Raw genomic sequence first — 21,058 nt, forward strand, 5'->3', positions numbered from 1 at the left:
CCAGCTTGTGGCTGCATAGAGAGGTGATAAGGTCCATTTCTAGAGATATGACCAGGGAGAGGATCCACCTGAAGGAGACTCATTGTCTAACCAGAAGCGAGACAGGAAATCTAAGGTTTTTCTGTGCCCATGCCATGATTGGCTCTAACTCCCTCAGCAGACTCATACTGTGAGTTCCCCCTGTCTCTTGATGTAGGAGACTGCAGTGGTGTTGTCTAGCCTCAGTAGGAAAGACGATCTCTTTATTAGATGATGGAAAGCATGAAGGGGCAGATGGCTGCCCGCAGCTCCAGAATATTTGAGACGATCCCAGTAACGTTGCTGCGTTAACGTGAGTTTTTTCAGTTTTTTTGCTGCGTTTTTTAGCGTTAGTGGGTTTTAGCAAGAAAACACAAGCTATGGGATCGAAAACGCCAGTTAGTAGAGTTTTACTGGCGTTAGAGCTTTTTTACAGCTCAAAAACTCCTTTCAAAAACCCACTAGTTCTGGGAGTTTTCCCAGCCAAAAAAATGCTGATAACAGCCTATGTGTGCGTGGACACATAGGAGAACATGCTGGGGAGTTTACTGGCTGTAGAAAAAAAACACCAAAAGCCAAAAACAGCAGCTGTAAAAACTTCCAGTGTGCATGAGGCCAGTTTCCCACTCTCTAAGTACAATCCTGAGTGCTACAGGGAGATAACATTATCTCAGAAGGTACATCACTTTGCAGAAGCCAGGAGTAGAATAGAAATGCACAAGATCGAACAAAATTGGGTGATGGTCTATCACCTACCCTGGCTTTCTTAGAGGAAGATAACTTGCCATATGTCAGTGATGGCGAATCTTGGCACCCCAGATGTTTTGGAACTACATTTCCCATGATGCTCGACTACACTGCAGAGTGCATGAGCATCATGGGGAATGCAGTTCCAAAACATCTGGGGTGCCAAGGTTCGCCATTACTGCCCTATGTCCTAAGAGGAACAGTGTTTCAATGTACCTATTAGTATCACTGCTGCAGCAATTGATGTTTCCATGCTATGAGCACAGCTTTGTTATAAAGCCAAACTCCATGCAATACATATACAAGAGCTTTTTTACCTGCTAAAGCAGTGGTCATCGACCTTGTCCTCAGGGCCCACTAACAGGCCAGGTTTGCAAGATAACTGAAATACATCACAGGTGATATAATTTGCTGCCCAGTGATTGAAGTATTCTAGTCTGCATCTCCCCAAGGTAATACATAAAACCTGGCCTGTTAGGCTCCATTCACACTAGCGCGTTTTTTGATGCATTTTGCAGAAATGCACGGGAATTTTTTAACATGGGTTCCTATGGAACATGTTCACATCAATGCCTTTTTGTTTCTCTGCATTTTTGGAAAGGGTCGGGGACTTTTTTTCATGCAAAAAGCAGCGTTTTGCATGTAATGGATTTCAATGGACAAGCATCAAAAACGCAAGTGCACCGTTTTTGCAGCGTTTTTGCACTGTTTTTGATGCGTTTTTGCTGTGTTTTTTTTTTTTTTTTTTTTTAATTTTTTTTTTAGACTGTAAAAAAAAACTGTAAAAAAAAAAAAAAAAAAAAAAAACGCAAAACGCAAAAACGCGGCAAAAACGCGGCAAAAACGTGGCAAGCATGAAAAAAAAACATGCTTGCCACGTTTTTGAGCAGCGTTTTTGCCGCGATTTTGCCGCGATTTGCGTTTTGCGTTTTTTTTTTTTTTTTTTTTACAGTTTTTTTTTACAGTCTTAAAAAAAATTAAAAAAAAAATAAATAAAAAAAAAAAAAAAAAAAAAAACGGCAAAAACGCATCAAAAACGCACCAAAAACGCTGCAAAATCGGTGCACTTGCGTTTTTGATGCTTGTCCATTGAATTCTATTACATGCAAAACGCTGCATTTTGCATGAAAAAAAGTCCCTGACCCTTTCCAAAAATGCAGAGAAACAAAAAGGCATTGATGTGAACATGTTCCATAGGAACCCATGTTAAAAAATTCCCGTGCATTTCTGCAAAATGCAAAATGCATCAAAAAACGCGCTAGTGTGAATGGAGCCTTAGTGGGCCCTGAGGACAGGGTTGATGACCACTTTGCATTTCTGTCTATCCAGTCCTGAGACACATCTCCGCCCCACCACACAGCCCTGACTGTGTGACCTGATCTTTCCGTACAACAATTTCACTTTTACTTTTAGGTCCCCTACCTAATCCTGTGACTGGAGAGGGACTGAGAAGCAACACCCTGAGGAATGCCTCTCTCAGTCACTCTGCTCTCTCCTCCTATCCAACATGTTACTTGCAGCACACTTGATTAGCTTATTGTGCTGCTTCTACCTCCCTCTCTTTGAGATCTGCTGTACAGTAAAATGCAAAAGGCTGATATCAAATTCAAGTACACTGCCTTCAAATACATGATGTATCAAAGCCCAAATCTATGGATAGCAATTTTTATATTTTCCTAAACCATTACTATTTATGATTGTTTGAAAGTAAAAAAAAAAAAGTCTTACTGATGTAAAGCCTGGTACACACTGAGACAGGTTTTTTTTTTTTTTTTTTTTAATTCAACCCAGCGGGCTGAACGAAAAAAACAAAACAAAAACAGAGGATCTTGCAAGGAGCTCGCTGTCCTAACTATACAATGGTAGTACAGCAATCTACCCACTGAGCTATTGTGTTCCTCTCCTCTCACTCTACAGTAATGCCCTGTACACACGGTCTGATTTTCCAACGGAAAATGTGTGATAGGACCTTGTTGTCGGAAATTCCGACCGTGTGTAGGCTCCATCACACATTTTCCATCGCAATTTCCAACACACAAAGTTTGAGAGCTTGCTATAAAATTTTCCGATCGTGTGTATACAAATCCGACGCACAAAGTGCCACGCATGCTCAGAATACATTAAGAGACGAAAGCTATTGGCTACTGCATCGGCAAACAGGATGACAAGCATAACAACCCTAATCACCAGCCAAACGCTGCTATTGAGTGCATCCATTGCTCAACCAATGAGAGAGAGTAAAGTGCAGTTTTGGACCTTATACCAGGATTTACAACGTCACGGATCTATTATTATGATCCCTGCCATTGAAAACCCCATTAACCAGCTTTCCACTGCACTGTCTCTACTTCCCCTCTAAGATAGCTGCTGTATGGGTCCTTGTAGGAAACAAAACAAAAAGCTTTTTTTTTTCCAAAATAGACTTCCGTTGCATTGATGTGCAATTACATGCAATGCATACAAGTGCCATTTTAATGCAATGCACCACACATGACATCAGCATTGTGGTGTGAACAGGACACATGGAAACAGTTGTTGTCTATGTGTCCTTGTGGTGACCTGCATTCTTCCAGTGCAGTAAAATGCATTATGTGTGGACAGGGCCTAACAGAGACCAGAAGCTGCTCATGATAGCATTGTTACTGTGCTGGAAGTGCGTCCTCTGCACAGAAACCTCAGATGTCCACAAACGCATATGTGCAGCAAGTAGGCATTAGAAGCCATTCTCTTTGCGGCCAAACATACACGTTATGTGGAAGAAAAAAGAAAAGAATAAGGGGTAATTGGCGCTCCCTAAACTGATAAGGGTGGACCCTAGATGAGTCAGAGTAACACCTGTGTGTGTTGTGCTGCAAACCACTCAAAATTACTACGGTAACTACATAAATATAATTAAGAAAATATGTGTAATTAAAAAAGTGCCAGATAAAAGTGAATATACGTATAAACGTATATGAGTGAATATATGGATTCCTGGTATGCAATCAATATATAACACTAGCCATAATGGCTATTTGAGTATAAGTAAGGCCCCTTTCACACTGGGGCGGTGGGGGCGTCGGCGGTACAACAGCGCTATTTTTAGCGCTGCTGTACCGTCGTTCTTGCAGCTGTATTCGGCCGCTAGCGGTGCGGTTTTAACCCACGCTGGCGGCCGAAAAAGGGTTAAAATCCCTCGTACAGCGCAGCTATAGCCGCGGTATTGCCGCGGTATAGCCGCGCTGTCCCATTGATTTCAATGGGCAGGAGCGGTTTAGGAGCGGTGAATACACCGCTCCAAAGAAGCGGTTTGCAGGACTTTTTTCACCGTCCTGCCAGCACACCGCTTCAGTGTGAAAGCCCTCGGGCTTTCACACTGAACAAACAGCGGAGGCTGTTTAGGGGCGGTTTGCAGGCGGTATTTTTAGCGCAATACCGCCTGCAAACCGCCCCAGTGTGAAAGGGGTCTAAGAGTATACATGTAATTAGCAAAGTGCCATATAAAAGTGAATGAACGTATAAACGTATATAATATATATAAATTCCCGGTATTGCAATCAATATATAACATTGGCCATAATGAGCCAATACATGGGGAAAACCAAGCTATTCCCCTGCTAACACCAAGATCTCCGCAACCAGAAATTGACCGTGATATGTCAAAAAAACCTTAAAAAGCTGAGAAAAATAATAATAATAATATTAATAAATGCATACAAATCACATAAAAATTAGTCCAAGTGATAAGTGTCCAACTCAGTGAAAGATATCAATGTGAAAATCCAAAGAAATGGATGTTGTAGATTGCAATATGAGAAACAGAGAAGTAAAAAATAAAAATGAAAAATATAAAAAATAAATAAAGTGAAGCTCCAAAATGGCAAAAAGTTCATGCAAGAATGTGACTCGTGTTTCGTCAAAATCCAGTGACTTCTGTGATCCACCTTAAGGGTCCCCACTCACCAGCTCCTGGTGCCCCTGCAGGGGTAACAGGCATGTATCAGAAAAGGTGGATGGCCTCCTGTATCTGCTTAAAGCGTCCGCATGGGTCCTCTATTCACCACAGCCTCCAGCGCCGTATCCGGGAGAAGTTGCACCGGCTCCTTGTGATCACATCCTTATAGGAAAAGACAGGGCTCCCATAGTCCATAGTGTAGTAATTAAAAGGCTTTATTTAAACTAATTAAAAACAAATAATTCCCACAAAGGGGGCAGCTCCGTCTTACACGTTTCATCATCGACGTTGTCAAAGTACGCCTTTGACAACGGCGACGATGAAACGCGTAAGGTGGAGCTATGCACTTATGTCATACCCGGTAGTAAACAGGGAGCCTGGAGCTTAGTTGAGACGCACGCTGAGAGCGCTGACCGCTCCCTGTGTACCGCTATATACCATATGCTGTAGTGTGCGTTTTAGGCTGTCCCCTTTGTGGGAATTATTTGTTTTTAATTGGTTTAAATAAAGCTTTTTAATTACTACACTATGGGAGCCCTGTCTTTTCCTATGAGGATGTGATCACAAGGAGCCGGGGCTACTTCTCCCGGATACGGCGCTGGAGGCTGTGGTGAATAGAGGACCTATGTGGATGCTTTGAGCGGATACAGGAGGCCATCCACCTTTTCTGATACATGCCTGTTACCCCTGCAGGGGCACCAGGAGCTGGTGAGTGGGGACCCTTAAGGGGGATCACAGAAGTCACTGGATTTTGACGAAACACAAGAGTCACATTCTTGCATGAACTTTTTGCCATTTTGGAGCTTCACTTTATTTATTTTTTATATTTTTCATTTTTAGTTTTTATTTTTTACTTCTCTTTTTCTCATATTGCAATCTACAACATCCATTTCTTTGGATTTTCACACTGATGTCTTTCACTGAGTTGGACACTTATCACTTGGACTAATTTTTATGCGATTTGTATGCATTTATTATTATTATTATTATTTTTCTCAGCTTTTTAAGGTTTTTTTTTTACATATCACGGTCAATTTCTGGTTGCAGAGATCTTGGTGTTAGCAGGGGAATATCTTGGTTTTCCCCATGTATTGGCTCATTATGGCCAATGTTATATATTGATTGCATACCAGGAATACATATATTCACTCACATACGTTTATACGTATATTCACTTTTATATGGCACTTTTTTAATTACACGTATTTTCTTAATTATATTTATGTAGTCACTGTAGTAATTTTGGGTGGTTTGCAGCACAACACACACAGGTGTTACTCTGACTCATCTAGGGTCCACCCATATCAGTTTAGGGAGCGCCAATTACCCCTTATTCTTTTCTTTATCAAATTACCCTCCTTTATAGGGGGTGTAATTAGGGGAGGCTGCATACCTCTTTATCCTAAGCGTGGGAATATTTTTATATAATTTTCCATACATGTTATGTGAGCAGCAAGAAGCAATTTTTACCCCTTTGTTTTTTTTTTCTGTCTAGGTGCTGGGGGTAGGCATATTAGTAAATGGATTGGCTGTATAGATTCAACCGCACAGCCAAGTCTGACACATACACAGAGGCGGCTGTGTGGAACCCGACGCAGACCCCACACTTCCAGAGCTGTGCAACCATTCCTACATGCCTGTCAAAATTGTGAATCCATACAGCTGATGCATGTCCATTCATTAACATGGGCTGCCAACACACAGCTTAGCACTAGGATAAGAAGATGAACAAATGGTTCTTCACACTGTACAGGGCTGTGGAATGAGCCCTTAGATATAAACGGTGCATTAGAGCAATAGAGCAGCTCCACAGAACCTGCATATCAGGATTAGAGAGCAATTAGAGCAACGTATGTACGTTTTTTTTATTTCACTAGGCAGGCATTTGCAAGCAGCAGTTCAGCAAATTGTGTCCAACATGAGCACTAAAAAAAAATATGCAGGGGGCGTGGTTTGCCTTTGAGGAAGATGACAGCTTAGACCCTGAGCTCCGTAAGACAACAGCCTAACTTCAGCTTTACTAGAGGATTCACACAGTGAGACAAGCACTCAGAATGGGGACCTCATCCCGCGAAACTAAGCAAGCAGATCCCGCACCCCTCCCAACACTACCGGGCACATAAGCCAGAACATTCCAGAAATATTCCGGACACAAGCGGCCAAAATGGCGGTGTCATCACCGGCCTTGGCTCCCACACCAAGCCACAACACGATCAGCCTAACTCCCGCCGGTCGGCCTCCCTCCTTTGATGAGGGTCACCCACCATCACTCCAACAACCAAGCCTGAGCAATCTCTGCACTATAGAAACAGACATCAAGGACACGCTGTCTGCAGCCATCACAGACCTCCGCCATGACATCCAGACGCTGGCAGGGAGAGTGCATGAAGTAGAGCGCACCGCTGCTCATCTACACACATCGATTCGGAGGATCCACCACACTGTGGACAAGCATTCCCTGCAACTTCGGGACCTCCAACGGCATGTAGAAGATTTGGACAACCACGGGAGAAGACATAAATTGAGGGTGAGAGGCCTCCCTGAAACGGTTGAGCCCGAGCAAATACTTCCCACTGTAACAGGCCTATTCAACCACCTCCTTGATAGGACCCCACTGACACCCAGCAACATGGAGCGCATACATAGAGCCCTCAGACCACAAGGCAGGGACTCAGACCCACCGTGTGACATAGTGTGCTGCCTGACTTCAAACTTAAAGAGATTCTCAGGAAGGCCCACAACAGGACACACCTGTCCCATGAAGGGCACGACATACATATCTTCCAAGATCTCTCAGCCATCACTTCAAGCACTGCAAGGATATGCGTCCTCTCCTGGATATTCTGCGAACCAGGGGAATCCACTACCGGTTCCCCTTCTGCCTGTCAGCCACCCACCAGGGCTGCACAGCTTTATTAAGAGTCCAAGAGGAATTACATGCCTTCTGCTAAACGCTCGACTTGCCAAGAGTCAAGGATCCGAATTGGTACGCTGATTTCTGCACCCCTGGCTTGAAGCACTACCCAGCCATAGAAGAACCGATGGAAGCGCAGGACGTGCGATACAGGAGACACCACTCGCCGTCTGACACAAGACCCATCCCTGCTTTAATGGCTCAGCGCCAGCATCCGAGCCCCACAAAAGCACCCCTATCCCGCAGAGCACACCGACACAATTAAATTAGTCTCCGCTGTATGCCTCCTGGACACATAAGTACACAAACTTTCTTTTTCTTGTTTACTACACTGATGAGACTAATAGCTACAATGTTTGTTACCGCAGTCTGACTAGCTCCACTATGGTAAACTCCTACCCACACTCTCCTAAGATACTGCACGCCAAACAGAGCTCTACTGGCGGCAAGTTGGTATCCATCCCCAGAACTGCCCCCACTTTGTTCCCTCCAACACCTTACTCATTATATCCTGAGAAAACCAGTTATTCCCTACCCCGGCAGATACTCACTATCTTGCAAATATAGGAGGACAACACATGAATGCCACCTCTGAACCAAGCTCCCTCCTATATATACAGTATCTCACAAAAGTGAGTACACCACCTCACATTTATGCAAATATTTTATTATATCTTTTCATGTGGCAACACTGAAGAAATTACACTTTGCTACAATGTAAAGTAGTGAGTGTACGGCTTGTATAACAGTGTAAATTTGCTGTCCCCTCAAAATAACTCAACACACAGCCATTAATGTCTAAACCGCTGGCAACAAAAGTGAATACACCCCTAAGTGACAAATATGTCCAAATTGGGCCCAAAGTGTCAATATTTTGTGTGGCCACCATTATTTTCCAGCACTGCCTTAACCCCCTTGGGCATGGAGTTCACCAGAGCTTCACAGGTTGCCACTGGAGTCCTTTGCCACACCTCCATGACAACATCACAAAGCTGGTGGATGTTATAGACCTTGCGCTCCTCCACCTTCCGTTTGAGGATGCCCCACAGATGCTCAATAGGGTTTAGGTCTGGAGACATGCTTGGCCAGTCCATCATCTTTCCCCTCAGCTTCTTTAGCAAGGCAGTGGTCGTCTTGGAGGTGCAATTGGGGTCTTTATCATGTTGCAATACTGCCCTGCGGTCCAGTCTCCGAAGGGAGAGGATCATGCTCTGCTTCAGTATATGTTGGCAATCATAGTTTCCTCAATAAACTGTAGCTCCCCAGTGCAGGTGTCTTGCCGAATAAGTTCCTTCGGCGGATAGGTTCCCCCCCTGTACTGCGCAGGCGCAGCGCCTGCGCAGTACGTACTACTGTCGGCCGCCGGAGATAGCCGAAGCTCAAACGCTTCACTCAGCTGTACACGGCGCCTGCGCTCTGGGTCCAGGTTCCTTCCCCACTATCCAAGTGGACCTAGAGGGGGAATCTAAAAGTGCCGAGCGCAGCGAGGCCGTGCCCGAAGTGTGGCGAGCGAAGCGAGCCCGCGAGAGGCCCTCTTACAGGCGCCGTGTACAGCTGATTTTCAGCTGTTCCGCTTTGGCTATTTCCGCCGGCTTCTACTGCGCATGCGCAGTAGAGGGGGGAACTAATCCGCCGAGCGGAACTTTCTCGGCAGAACACCGGCAGCGCTCATGCAGCCCCAGACCATGACACTCTCACCACCATGCTTGACTATAGGCAGGACATACCTGTTTTTCTACTCCTCATTTGGTTCCTGTTGCACATGGTTGACACCATCTGAACCAAATAAATTTATCTTAGTCTCATCAGACCACAGGACATGGTTCCAGTAATCCATGTCCTTAGACTGCTTGTCTTCAGAAAACTGTTTGTGGGCTTTTGTGTGCATCATTTTTAGAAGAGGCTTCCTTCTGGGACGACAGTCATGCAGACCAATTTGATGGAGTGTGCTGTGCATGGTCTGAGCACTGACAGGCTGACCTCCCACCTCTACAGCAATGCTGGCAGCACACATACGTCTATTTCCCAAAGACAACCTCTGGATATGATGCTGAGCATGTGCATTCAACTTCTTTGGTCGACCATGGTGAGGCCTGTTCTGAGTGGAACCTGTCCTGTTAAACCACTGTATGGTCTTGGCCACTGTGCTTCAACTCAGTTTCAGGGTCTTAGCAATCTTCTTATAGCCTAGGCCATCTTTAAGTAGAGCAACAATTCTTTTTTTCAGATACTCAGAGAGTTCTTTGCCATGAGGTGCCATGTTGAACTACCAGTGACCAGTATGAGAGAGGGAGAGCGATAACACCAAATTTAACACACCTGTTCCCCATTTACACCTGAGACCTTGTAACACTAACGAGTGACATGACACTAGGAAAGAAAAATGGCTAATTGGGCCTAATTTGGACATTTTCTCTTAGGGGTGTACTCACTTTTGTTGCCAGCGGTTTAGACATTAATGGCTGTGTGTTGAGTTATTTTGAGGGGACAGCAAATTTACACTGTTATACAAGCTGTACACTCACTACTTTATATTGTAGCGAAGTGTAATTTCTACAGTGTTGTCACATGAAAAGATATAATAAAATATTTACAAAAATGTGAGGGGTGTACTCACTTTTGTGAGATACTGTGTATATATATGTATTTTTTTTACACCTACTGACACAGAGAGTTTTCCTCTCAAACTAGTGACCGCAATATACGATACTAACACTAAGAAGGTTATTTACAAAAGGCAAATCCACTTTGCACTACAAGTGCAAACTACAAGTGCACTTGAAATTGTACTGAAAGTGCACTTGGAAGTGCAGTCGCTGTAAATCTGAGGGGTAGATCTGAAATGAGGGGAAGCTCTGCTGATTTTATTATCCAATCATGTGCAAGCTAAAATGCTGGGGTTTTTTTTCCTTGCATGTCCCCCTCGGATCTACAGCGACTGCACTTCCAAGTGCACTTTGCACTTGTAGTGCAAATGGAATTTGCCTTTAGCAAATAACCCCCTAAGAGCCGGTTCACACTAGGACGACTTGTCAGGCGACTTAGCCGCCTGACAAGTAGCGTCCCGTTCTGTACAATGGAACCGTTCTAATCAGAGCGACGCAAGTCGCTCCGACTTAGAAAAAGGTTCCTGTACTACTTTGGGGGCGACTTGAGGCGACTTGCATTGACTTCTATATAGAAGTTGTTTTGCAAGTCGCCGCTGCAGTCATGTTCAAGTCGTCTGAGGCAGTCGCACTGCAAGTCGTGCTGCCTCAGTGTGAACCGACTCTAATGCCCCGTACACACGGTCGGATTTTCCGACGGAAAATGTGTGATAGGACCTTGTTGTCGGAAATTCCCACCATGTGTAGGCTCCATCACACATTTTCCATCGGATTTTCTGACACACAAAGTTTGAGAGCAGGCTATAACATTTTCCGACAACAAAATCCGTTGTCTGAATCTCCGATCGTGTGTACACAAATCCGACACACAAAGTGCCACGCATGCTCAGAATAAATAAAGAGATGAAAGATATTGGCTACTGCCCCGTTTATAGTCCTGACGTACGTGTTTTACGTCACCGCGTTCAGAACGATCGGATTTTCCGACAACTTTGTGTGACCGTGTGTATGCAAGACAAGTTTGAGCCAACATCCGTTGAAAAAAATCCTAGGATTTTGTTGTCGGAATGTCCGATCAATGTCCGACCGTGTGTACGGGGCATAAGACTGCCAGCCAAAGGCGAGCACTATGCATCTGATCTGCTACATTGTTGCATGTTACATATGACATGCATACCAGAGATGGAACCCCTACTTAACCAACCTGAGAAGGCTTTGAGAACATGAAACTGCAACATCTTACTAAATATATGACGATTAGAGATTCTCAATAGCGAATGCTAACAACTTAACAAATACAACTACTGCCTTTATCCCCCCCGACAGGATGACTCGGCATGCCCCCGGATATTCCGAGGACATCACACTATATTGAGTTGCATGATCAGAACACTAGCCAGCTGTTACATCAACTCAGAGGATACACTATAATGCCCTGTACACACGATTGGACATTCCTACAATAGAATCCATGGATTTTTTCCGACGGATGTTGGCTCAAACTTGTCTTGCATACAACGGTCACACAAATCTTGTTTGAAATTCCAAATGTCAAGAACGTGGTGACGTACAACACGTACGACGAGCCGAGAAAAATAAAGTTCAATAGCCAGTGCGGCTCTTCTGCTTGATTCCGAGCATGCATGGAACTTTGTGCGTCGGAATTGTGTAAACATGATCGGAATTTACGACAACGGATTTTGTTGTCGGAAAATTTGAGAACCAACTCTCAAATTTTGTGACGGAAATTCCAATGGAAAATGTCCGATGGAGCCTACACACGGTCGGAATTTCCAACAAATCAAACATTTTCCGTCGGAAAATCCGACAGTGTGTACGGGGCATAAGAGTGAGTCCCGCCATAGGGGTCTGTCACCAACACTATATAAAAGTTCTCATGACCTACTCCCAACTGGATACATTTTTAGATATGCTTAGACCACCCTGCCGTGGCAGTTTATCCATTGAACATTCCTTCCCGGAATGACAAAACTTACTTAACACTATTTCCCCCCAACATTGCTACTATTTTATATCCACATACCAGCTTGCTAGAAACCGGAAACACAGCATTCAAATTCTTTCTCGGCTATATTCTGACAAAGCGAAATTCATAAGCCAAAAGGCTTCATCAGGGTATCCTTTATCTTTTATCCTGTTTACCTTGTTTATTGTTTATATTTTAGCTCGTCTTATCTTACTGGGTCACAAGTAACTATTAGTTATCACGTGTGTCTGTTCAATTGGTTATAGGCTCCAGATGTTTTGTTTAGTGACAAATGTTATATGACAGACATAGGTTGTATAACCTAGCGGAGACGGTTCCACCAATTACTGCCCAATGCAATATCCTCTCTAGAAGCCACCAGCTAAAGTGCCTACACATACCCCTTAGCACAACCTCCTCACCCGTTTATAAATGAACCGAATATGGCATTTTGTCTGACGGGGTAATTGGATTACTCCTTCTCCCTCAACAGATCAGCTCCCACACAGTGGTAGTTCCTCTTGGTACGACATCCAAAACCATTCCATATCCTAATACTACTGAACTCTTCCGGCCCTACTGTATCTACTATATATTCCATACCCGGGCAAGTGAGCGAGTCCTCACCTGTCACCAGATCACCCCTTTCTGAAATACCCCTTCTACAATTAGTTCCCCTACTTCTCCTTCCCATCCTCAAACTAGCTCCCTCTATAACCCTATCCCCCTCCCCCCATTTTAGCAACTTCCCAGGCCCGTCCCCTAACTCGAACCCTGTCTCCTTCCCTGCTGCAACTCTCACAGTCTAACTAATTACGATATTTGGGGGGTCTGATTTGACAGTCCTTAGTACTGTATACTACCACCATAAACATGGCTTCTACCCCCCCTCCCCCACAGGTGACAAACTCCTTATTGAGATCATCTCGCTTAACGCCAGAAGACTTAATATACCAGAGAAGCGCTCCCAGCTCCTCCTTACAATACAACAGAATAAAGCTGACATAATATTTTTGCAGGAAACGCATTTTCGCACTGACGCTATATTGAGACTAATGAATCGATACTATCCTACTGTATACCATGCAACCAACCGCACGCCCAAATCAAAAGGTGTTTCAATACTCCTGCCAAAACACTGCCCTTTCAAACTCACTGATACGCTTACTAATGAGGATTTCATCTTTCTGAAAGGGTCCTGCCACAGCAAGCAGATCACCCTAGCGAACATATATGCCCCAAACAGCCACCAGGTCACTTTCTTTCACGATATAACCAAAGCACTTACCCCATTCCAAGAAGGCACCCTGATTCTAGAGGAGACTTTAATGTCTCTCTGAACCCTCTCCAAGACACCTCTAATGGCGGCGCATCCTCTCACCCCTATAATGCTCTACGATCCATTAAGTCACAACTACGGGATCTATTACTTCACGACTCCTGGCGTACATTAAAACCAAATGGCAGAGACTTCACCTTTTTTTCAATCCCACACAAAAGATACTCAAGAGGTTAGAACCCTCTCTACTCACAGATCTATCTGTCACAAATGATCTGTCCGCATAAAACAATACTTCACAGAAAACAAACCCACAGAGACATCTCACAGAACCTACCACCCAAATTCAGAAGCTGGAGTGTGCACATAAACGAAAGCAAGCTTTAGACACTCTCCAAACCCTTCTACAGACCAGAACTGAACATTTAGGCAAAAAAATAAGACGTAAATATATTCTATCTCAGAAAGTGTGCCGGGAAACTGCTAGCAAGGGCCCTACAAGCTAAAAGAGCTGCCTCGACTATACACTCCCTGACAGACTCATCAGGCCACAAACTAAATTCAACCCCCGACATAGCTAAGCAATTTGTCGATTATTACTCACAACTATACAACCTATCCCAAACGGACTCATCTAAGGCCACTACATCAAGGAAACAGTTAATTACTGATTTCCTGAAACATTATAACCCGTCTCCAATTTCAAACACAATAGCACAGGATTTGGACGGCCCATTAACAGAAAAAGAAGCCGAACTAGCACTTAAACAAATGAAACCAGGCAAGAGTCCGGAACCTGATGGACTAACAGTGGGATATTACAAAAACTACTCAGAGCTCCTCACCCCCTTCTTTCTCTCACCTTTTAACTCTTTTGCATCACAGTCCGAGCCCTGTCATGACTTACTGATGGCTCACATTACGGTAATCCCAAAACCAGGGAAGTATTCCTCCCTGGTCACCAACTATAGACTGATCTCGTTATTGAACGTGGACCTAAAATGTTTAGTCAAAATGTTAGCCAATTGACTTCTCCCCTTGCTTCCCCAACTTATCTCTCTTGACCAAGTTGGTTTCATACCAGGCAGAGAAGCAAGGGATAATACACTCAAGGCAATCAACATTCATCATTGGCTTACATCCAACCACCACCATGGATTTCTTCTCTCACTCAACGCAGAAAAGGCATTCAATAGAGTGGCCTGGGACTATATGACAGAAGCCTTAAAAGCCATTGGTCTTCCCCACCGAATGCTGAACCTTATCCTTACGCTCTACTCTAAACACACAGCGAGAGCCAGAGTAAACAGCAACCTATCGGATGCCTTCTCAATATTGAATGGAACACGCTATGGATGCCCCCATCTCCCCTGATCTTTGTCCTTACCCTTGAACCACTACTCCAACGCCTCAGAACAAACCCCGATATAAAGGTAAATGAAAAAGCTCACCATACCTACAAAATAGCCGCATTTGCGGATGATATCCTTCTTTACCTCACTGAACCAATTACAACAATCCCGAACCTAATCAAAGACTTCAATACCTTCAAGTCTCTAACTAACCTACAAATCAATTTTTTAAAGTCCCACGCCCTGAATGTCACACTGCCCGTAGACACATGTCGGCAATGTCAATCTAATTTGCCATTTGAATGGAATAAACATAAACACATGATCACATATCTAGGCATTCAATTACCCAGCTCCCTTGCAGACCTATACTCTAAAAATTACCTATCGTTAATACAGAACATAACATGGGAGCTGAAGTCCTGGTCCACTGGTCTCTTTTCTTGGTTTGGCAGGACTGCTATCATTAAAATGAATATTCTATCCAGAATATTATGCTTACTACAAACCATTCTGATAAAACTTCCACCTGCCTTTTTTTCAATGTACCAGAAGGCCTGTACAGACATCATATGGGGCACCTTGTGTCCAAGACTAAGTTACTCCAGATTGACCATTACGAAACTCAAAGGAGGCATAGGTCTCCCAGACCTCCAAAAATACCATCCAGCTTGCCATTTAGCCAGGATTATTGATTGGAACATCCACTCCAAGGTGAAAGCTTGGGTTCTGCTAGAACACTCTATGTCCTCTCTCCTGCTATTCCAAACCCCTTGGATAGCCCCAAGACATACCCCTTTGACTTGGAAAAAAAAACCCGCTAATTCGTCCAACACTACTTTCCTTCCGTGAAACTTGCCGTAAACACAAAATATAATCAATTTTAGGCCCCATGTTTCCACTTCCACATAACCCAGACTTCTCACCGGGAGTCTCCACATCCTTTTTCTCAGACTCGTGGCCACACCCTACCATTCGAACAGAGCATTTCTTTGAGAGAGGTCACCTTATCACTCAATCTAAACTGGCCACCCGGATGACAAATGGCACATTCCCCTTTTGGACATACATACAAATCAGACACTTCCTGGAAAAACTTAACCCCTGACCTGACTGGTCACGACAGACCACCCCTTTCGAATCGCTATGCCTGAAAACAGAACCCCAAAATCACCTAATTTCTTACAAGTATGCTTTACTATTCGCCGAACAAGACCCCAAATCTACAGTGGGGATGGAAAGTATTCAGACCCCCTTAAATGTTTCACTCTTTGTTATATTGCAGCTATTTGCTAAAATCATTTAAGTTCATTTTTTTTCCTCATTAATGTACACACAGCACCCCATATTGACAGAAAAACACAGAATTGTTGACATTTTTGCAGATTTAATAAAAAAGAAAAACTGAAATATCACATGGTCCTAGGTATTCAGACCCTTTGCTGTGACACGCATATATTTAACTCAGGTGCTGTCCATTTCTTCTCATCATCCTCGAGATGGTTCTACACCTTCATTTGACTCCAGCTGTGTTTGATTATACTGATTGGACTTGATTAGGAAAGCCACATACCTGTCTATATAAGACCATACAGCTCACAGTGCATGTCAGAGCAAATGAGAATCATGAGGTCAAAGGAACTGCCTGAAAAGCTCAGAGACAGAATTGTGGCAAGGCACAGATCTGGCCAAGGTTACAGAAAATTCTGCTGCACTTAAGGTTCCTAAGAGCACAGTGGCCTCCATAATCCTTAAATGGAAGACGTTTGGGACGACCAGAACCCTTCCTAGAGCTAGGAAAGTATTCAGACCCCCTTAAATTTTTCACTCTTTGTTATATTGCAGCCATTTGCTAAAATCATTTAAGCTCATTTTTTTTCCTCATTAATATACACACAGCACCCCATATTGACAGAAAAACACAGAATTGTTGACATTTTTGCAGATTTATTAAAAAAGAAAAACTGAAATATCACATGGTCCTAAGTATTCAGACCCTTTGCTCAGTATTTAGTAGAAGCACCCTTTTGATCTAACACAGCCATGAGTCTTTTTGGGAAAGATGCAACAAGTTTTTCACACCTGGATTTGGGGATCCTCTGCCATTCCTCCTTGCAGAACCTCTCCAGTTCTGTCAGGTTGGATGGTAAACGTTGGTTGACAGCCATTTTTAGGTCTCTCCAGAGATGCTCAATTGGGTTTAAGTCAGGGCTCTGGCTGGGCCATTCAAGAACAGTCATGGAGTTGTTGTGAGGCCACTCCTTCGTTATTTTAGCTGTGTGCTTAGGGTCATTGTCTTGTTGGAAGGTAAACCTTCGGCCCAGTCTGAGGTCCTGAGCACTCTGGAGAAGGTTTTCATCCAGGATATCCCTGTACTTGGCCACATTCATCTTTCCCTTGATTGCAACCAGTCATCCTGTCCCTGCAGCTGAAAAACACCCCCACAGCATGATGCTGCCACCACCATGCTTCACTGTTGGGACTGTATTGGACAGGTTATGAGCAGTGCCTGGTTTTCTCCACACATACCGCTTAGAATTAAGGCCAAAAAGTTCTACCTTGGTCTCATCAGACCAAAGAATCTTATTTCTCACCATCTTGGAGTCCTTTAGGTGTTTTTTAGCAAACTCCATTACCTCTCTCACCAAGGTTCTTCTCCCCCGATAGCTCAGTTTGGCCGGACGGCTAGCTCTAGGAAGGGTTCTGGTCATCCCAAATGTCTTCCATTTAAGGATTATGGAGGCCACTGTGCTCTTAGGAACCTTAAGTGCAGCAGAATTTTCTGTAACCTTGGCCAGATCTGTGCCTTGCCACAATTCTGTCTCTGAGCTCTTCAGGCAGTTCCTTTGACCTCATGATTCTCATTTGCTCTGTGAGCTGTATGGTCTTATATAGACAGGTGTGTGGCTTTCCTAATCAAGTCCAATCAGTATAATCAAACACAGCTGGACTCAAATGAAGGTGCAGCACCATCTCGAGGATGATCAGAAGAAATGGACAGCACCTGAGTTAAATATATGAGTGTCACAGCAAAGGGTCTGAATACCTAGGACCATGTGGTATTTCAGTTTTTCTTTTTTATTAAATCTGCAAAACAACAATTCTGTGTTTTTCTGTCAATATGGGGTGCTGTGTGTACATTAAAGGGGTTGTAAAGGTAAAAATTTTTTCACCTTAATGCATTCTATGCATTAAGGTGAAAAAACTTTTGACAGTACCGCCGCCCCCAGGCCCCCCGTTTTACTTACCTGACGCCTCGAATCTTCGCTCCTCGTCCTCGTCAGCTTCATTGCAGCTCAGCCTGGTCGCTGATTGGCTGCAGTGGATGGATTGAAAGCAGCGCAGCCATTGGCTCGCGCTGCTGTCAATCACATCCGATGACGCGGCGCGCCGGGGGGCGGGGCCGAGTGATACAGCGAGCGGCTATAGCCGCCGGCTGTATCACGGGAGCGCGCCCGCAAGCACTCACCACCGTGCGAGGGAGCTCGCATGAAGGTGGTAAATGCTTGCGGGGAGGAGCTGAAACAGCCGCCGAGGGACCCCAGAAGACCAGGTTCGGGGCCACTCTGTGCAGAACGAGCTGCACAGTGAAGGTAAGTATAACATGTTTGTTATTTTTAAAAAAAAAAAAATAATAACTTTACAACCCCTTTAATGAAGAAAAAAAATTAACTTAAATGATTTTAGCAAATGGCTGCAATATAACAAAGAGTGAAAAATGTAACCCCCTCTGAATACCTTCCGTTCCCACTGTATAACTGTATCAATCTATTATTACTTGCAGGTGACACTACCAAGTGTGATTTACATGCCTCCTTCCAAGTCTCATCTGTCATAGATGTACAGATCTTTTGCCACTTCCTCTTAATCTGGAGCGGGGCATCCCGTGTCTTAACCTGCATTAAATATGCACATAATTTAGATACTAATCCCTTTGGTCCCAGACCAATTTTCAGCGCTCTCACATTTTGAATAACAATTGCGCAGTCATGCAATGCTGTACCCAAACAAAATTTTTATAATTTTTTTCCCACAAATAGAGCTTTCGTTTGGTGGTATTTGATCACCTCTGGGGTTTTTATTTTTTGCTCTACAAATAAAAAAAGACAGAAAATTTTGAAAAATTAAGTTTTTGTTACAAAACTTTGTAAATAAGTAAGTTTTCTCCTTCACTGATGGGCACTGAGGCAGTACTGATTGGCACTGATAAAGTGGCACTTATGTGCAGCACTGATAGGTGGCACTGATATATGGCACTGGAGGGCACGTATAGGCGGCACTGATGGGCCACACTGATAGATGGCACTGATCAGAGATGCTGGTAGGCATCACTGATGGGCAATGATTGCCACCCCTGGTGGACTCCAGTGGGCTTACCTGGTGGTCATCCCTGGTGGCCATCCTTGCTGCCATGGGTGGGCATCCCTGGTGGTCCTGGATGGGCATCCTTGGGGGGGCTGCACTGATAATCAATCAGTGCAGACCCCCCCCCATCAGGAGAGCAGCTGATCGGCTCTCCTCTACTTGTGTCTGTCATAGCGAGTAGCAGAAAAGCCGATACGCGCCTTTTCCTGTTTACACTGTGAACAGCTGTGATTGGACACAGCTGATCACGTGGTAGAGAGCCTCTGTCAGAGGCTCTTTACCTAGATTGGAGAAGCGGTGTGTCAGACTGACCCCCATGGGCGCGCAATCGCAGCTTATCCTGCTGGATGTCATATGACGACCAGTCAGGATAACTGAACCACTTCTCGGTTGTCATTCTGCTATAGGCCGGGCAAGAAGTGGTTTAATGCAGCAAAGCACACCAAGGCCTGCCCCCAACCACCAGGGCTCCACCCTTCCTGTTGATTGGGGTCGGACCTCTGTGTGCTTTGCTGCATTTAAACACAAGGCATTTGGCTATGCTGGTAAGCACAGCTCGGAAGAAGGGGGCGTGCCCCTGAAATGCGTTAGCGTGCATATGTGAGGCTGCAGAAACACTTGGATGTTCTACCTCATGTTATCCTTCCATGTACTGTCTGTATACTTATGCACCTTTGTGAGTATACATTTTATTGGTTGCTTTTTATATCGATAAATTCCATTTTCACGCGGATAATGCATTAGGGGTTTGCTCCTTCCCCTTCTTTGTTTTCATTGCTGTATAGACATAGACATCAATTGTTAATGTCACCCGCACTCATGGGAAAAAACATTGTGTTTTCGGGTGCGCAAAACGTAATAGTGCCAAAACACCTTGCGGTTGTGTGCGATCGTGTTTTTAAACAAGGGTCAGGGACTTTCTCTGCGCATCCCACAGGTACAGCAAGTCAAATGAATGGACTGCTATGCCTGCAAAAACGCAGCACAAGGGACCCGCAATAAACTTACTGATCTTTACGCAACTGCGTCCATTGTTCCATAGACAATACCCCTATGACATGCCGTGCCGTTTTACTCTCATGTACAAGAAGGCCATAGTGTGCGCAAATACGTTTGCGCGTTTATCGAAGTGACAGAAAACATTTTCATTAGTGAATCAGCTCAATAACATGAAGAGGTGTGGAATGTTCTTCACAGTCCTACATACAATCGCACTAACTCTATGAGCCTGCTATTCTCATTGACTTGGTACAAACACTTGTATTAGCTTTTCTTCCATACACGTGATAAGCCAGTCCAGAGGTCTCCGCTCAGCTAGCACAACTCTCTCCCTCATGTATCACATTGGAGATTCTTTGTAACACAACGTGCCGCGCCGCCCCCTCACACCGCACATAACAAAGATGAACGGAGCACGTAGCTCTGTCAGAAAACAGTCAGCGCCCCGTACTGATACCTGAACCGGTGTTCCGTCAGAATGTGTAATGGAAGTGACGTTTCGTCGCCGCCATTTTGCTACACCCTGCACCCGTCCACAGTAAGGATACACTGAGAAGGGGGCAAGCGGACATCTTGTTACACAAACCGGAGTTTTGCATATTACACTTATTTATAACAGTAAAGTGAGTTTATATAGTGAAATACAGTACTTAGAACTCCGTCTGGGTGTTTAGATGTTGCATTTTAAAATCAGCCAACTTCTGTCAGATAAGCAAACCTGTGAGATGAGCAGGTTTGACGCTGCTTTTAAATTTCAACATCTAAACAGTGATATGGGTTTCTAAGTACTGTATTTCACTATATAAACTCACTTTACTGTTATAAATAAGTGTAAAATGTAAAACTCCGGTGGGTGT

The 21,058-nt window shown here is 44.2% G+C and overlaps 1 protein-coding gene across 1 annotated transcript in view; it reads right to left on the reverse strand.

Moving 5' to 3' along the window:
* MPG (N-methylpurine DNA glycosylase) overlaps positions 1-20,781 on the reverse strand; it is a 116,022-nt gene extending 95,241 nt beyond the window's left edge. Inside the window, exon 1 of the mRNA XM_073633038.1 lies at positions 20,659-20,781. The gene's annotated coding sequence lies outside the window, so the exon portion shown is untranslated. The remainder of the gene's footprint in view (positions 1-20,658) is intronic.
* Between the last annotated feature and the right edge of the window lie 277 nt (positions 20,782-21,058).

Source organism: Aquarana catesbeiana, linkage group LG06 (assembly GCF_042186555.1).
Source record: "Aquarana catesbeiana isolate 2022-GZ linkage group LG06, ASM4218655v1, whole genome shotgun sequence".
NCBI lineage: Eukaryota > Metazoa > Chordata > Amphibia > Anura > Ranidae > Aquarana > Aquarana catesbeiana.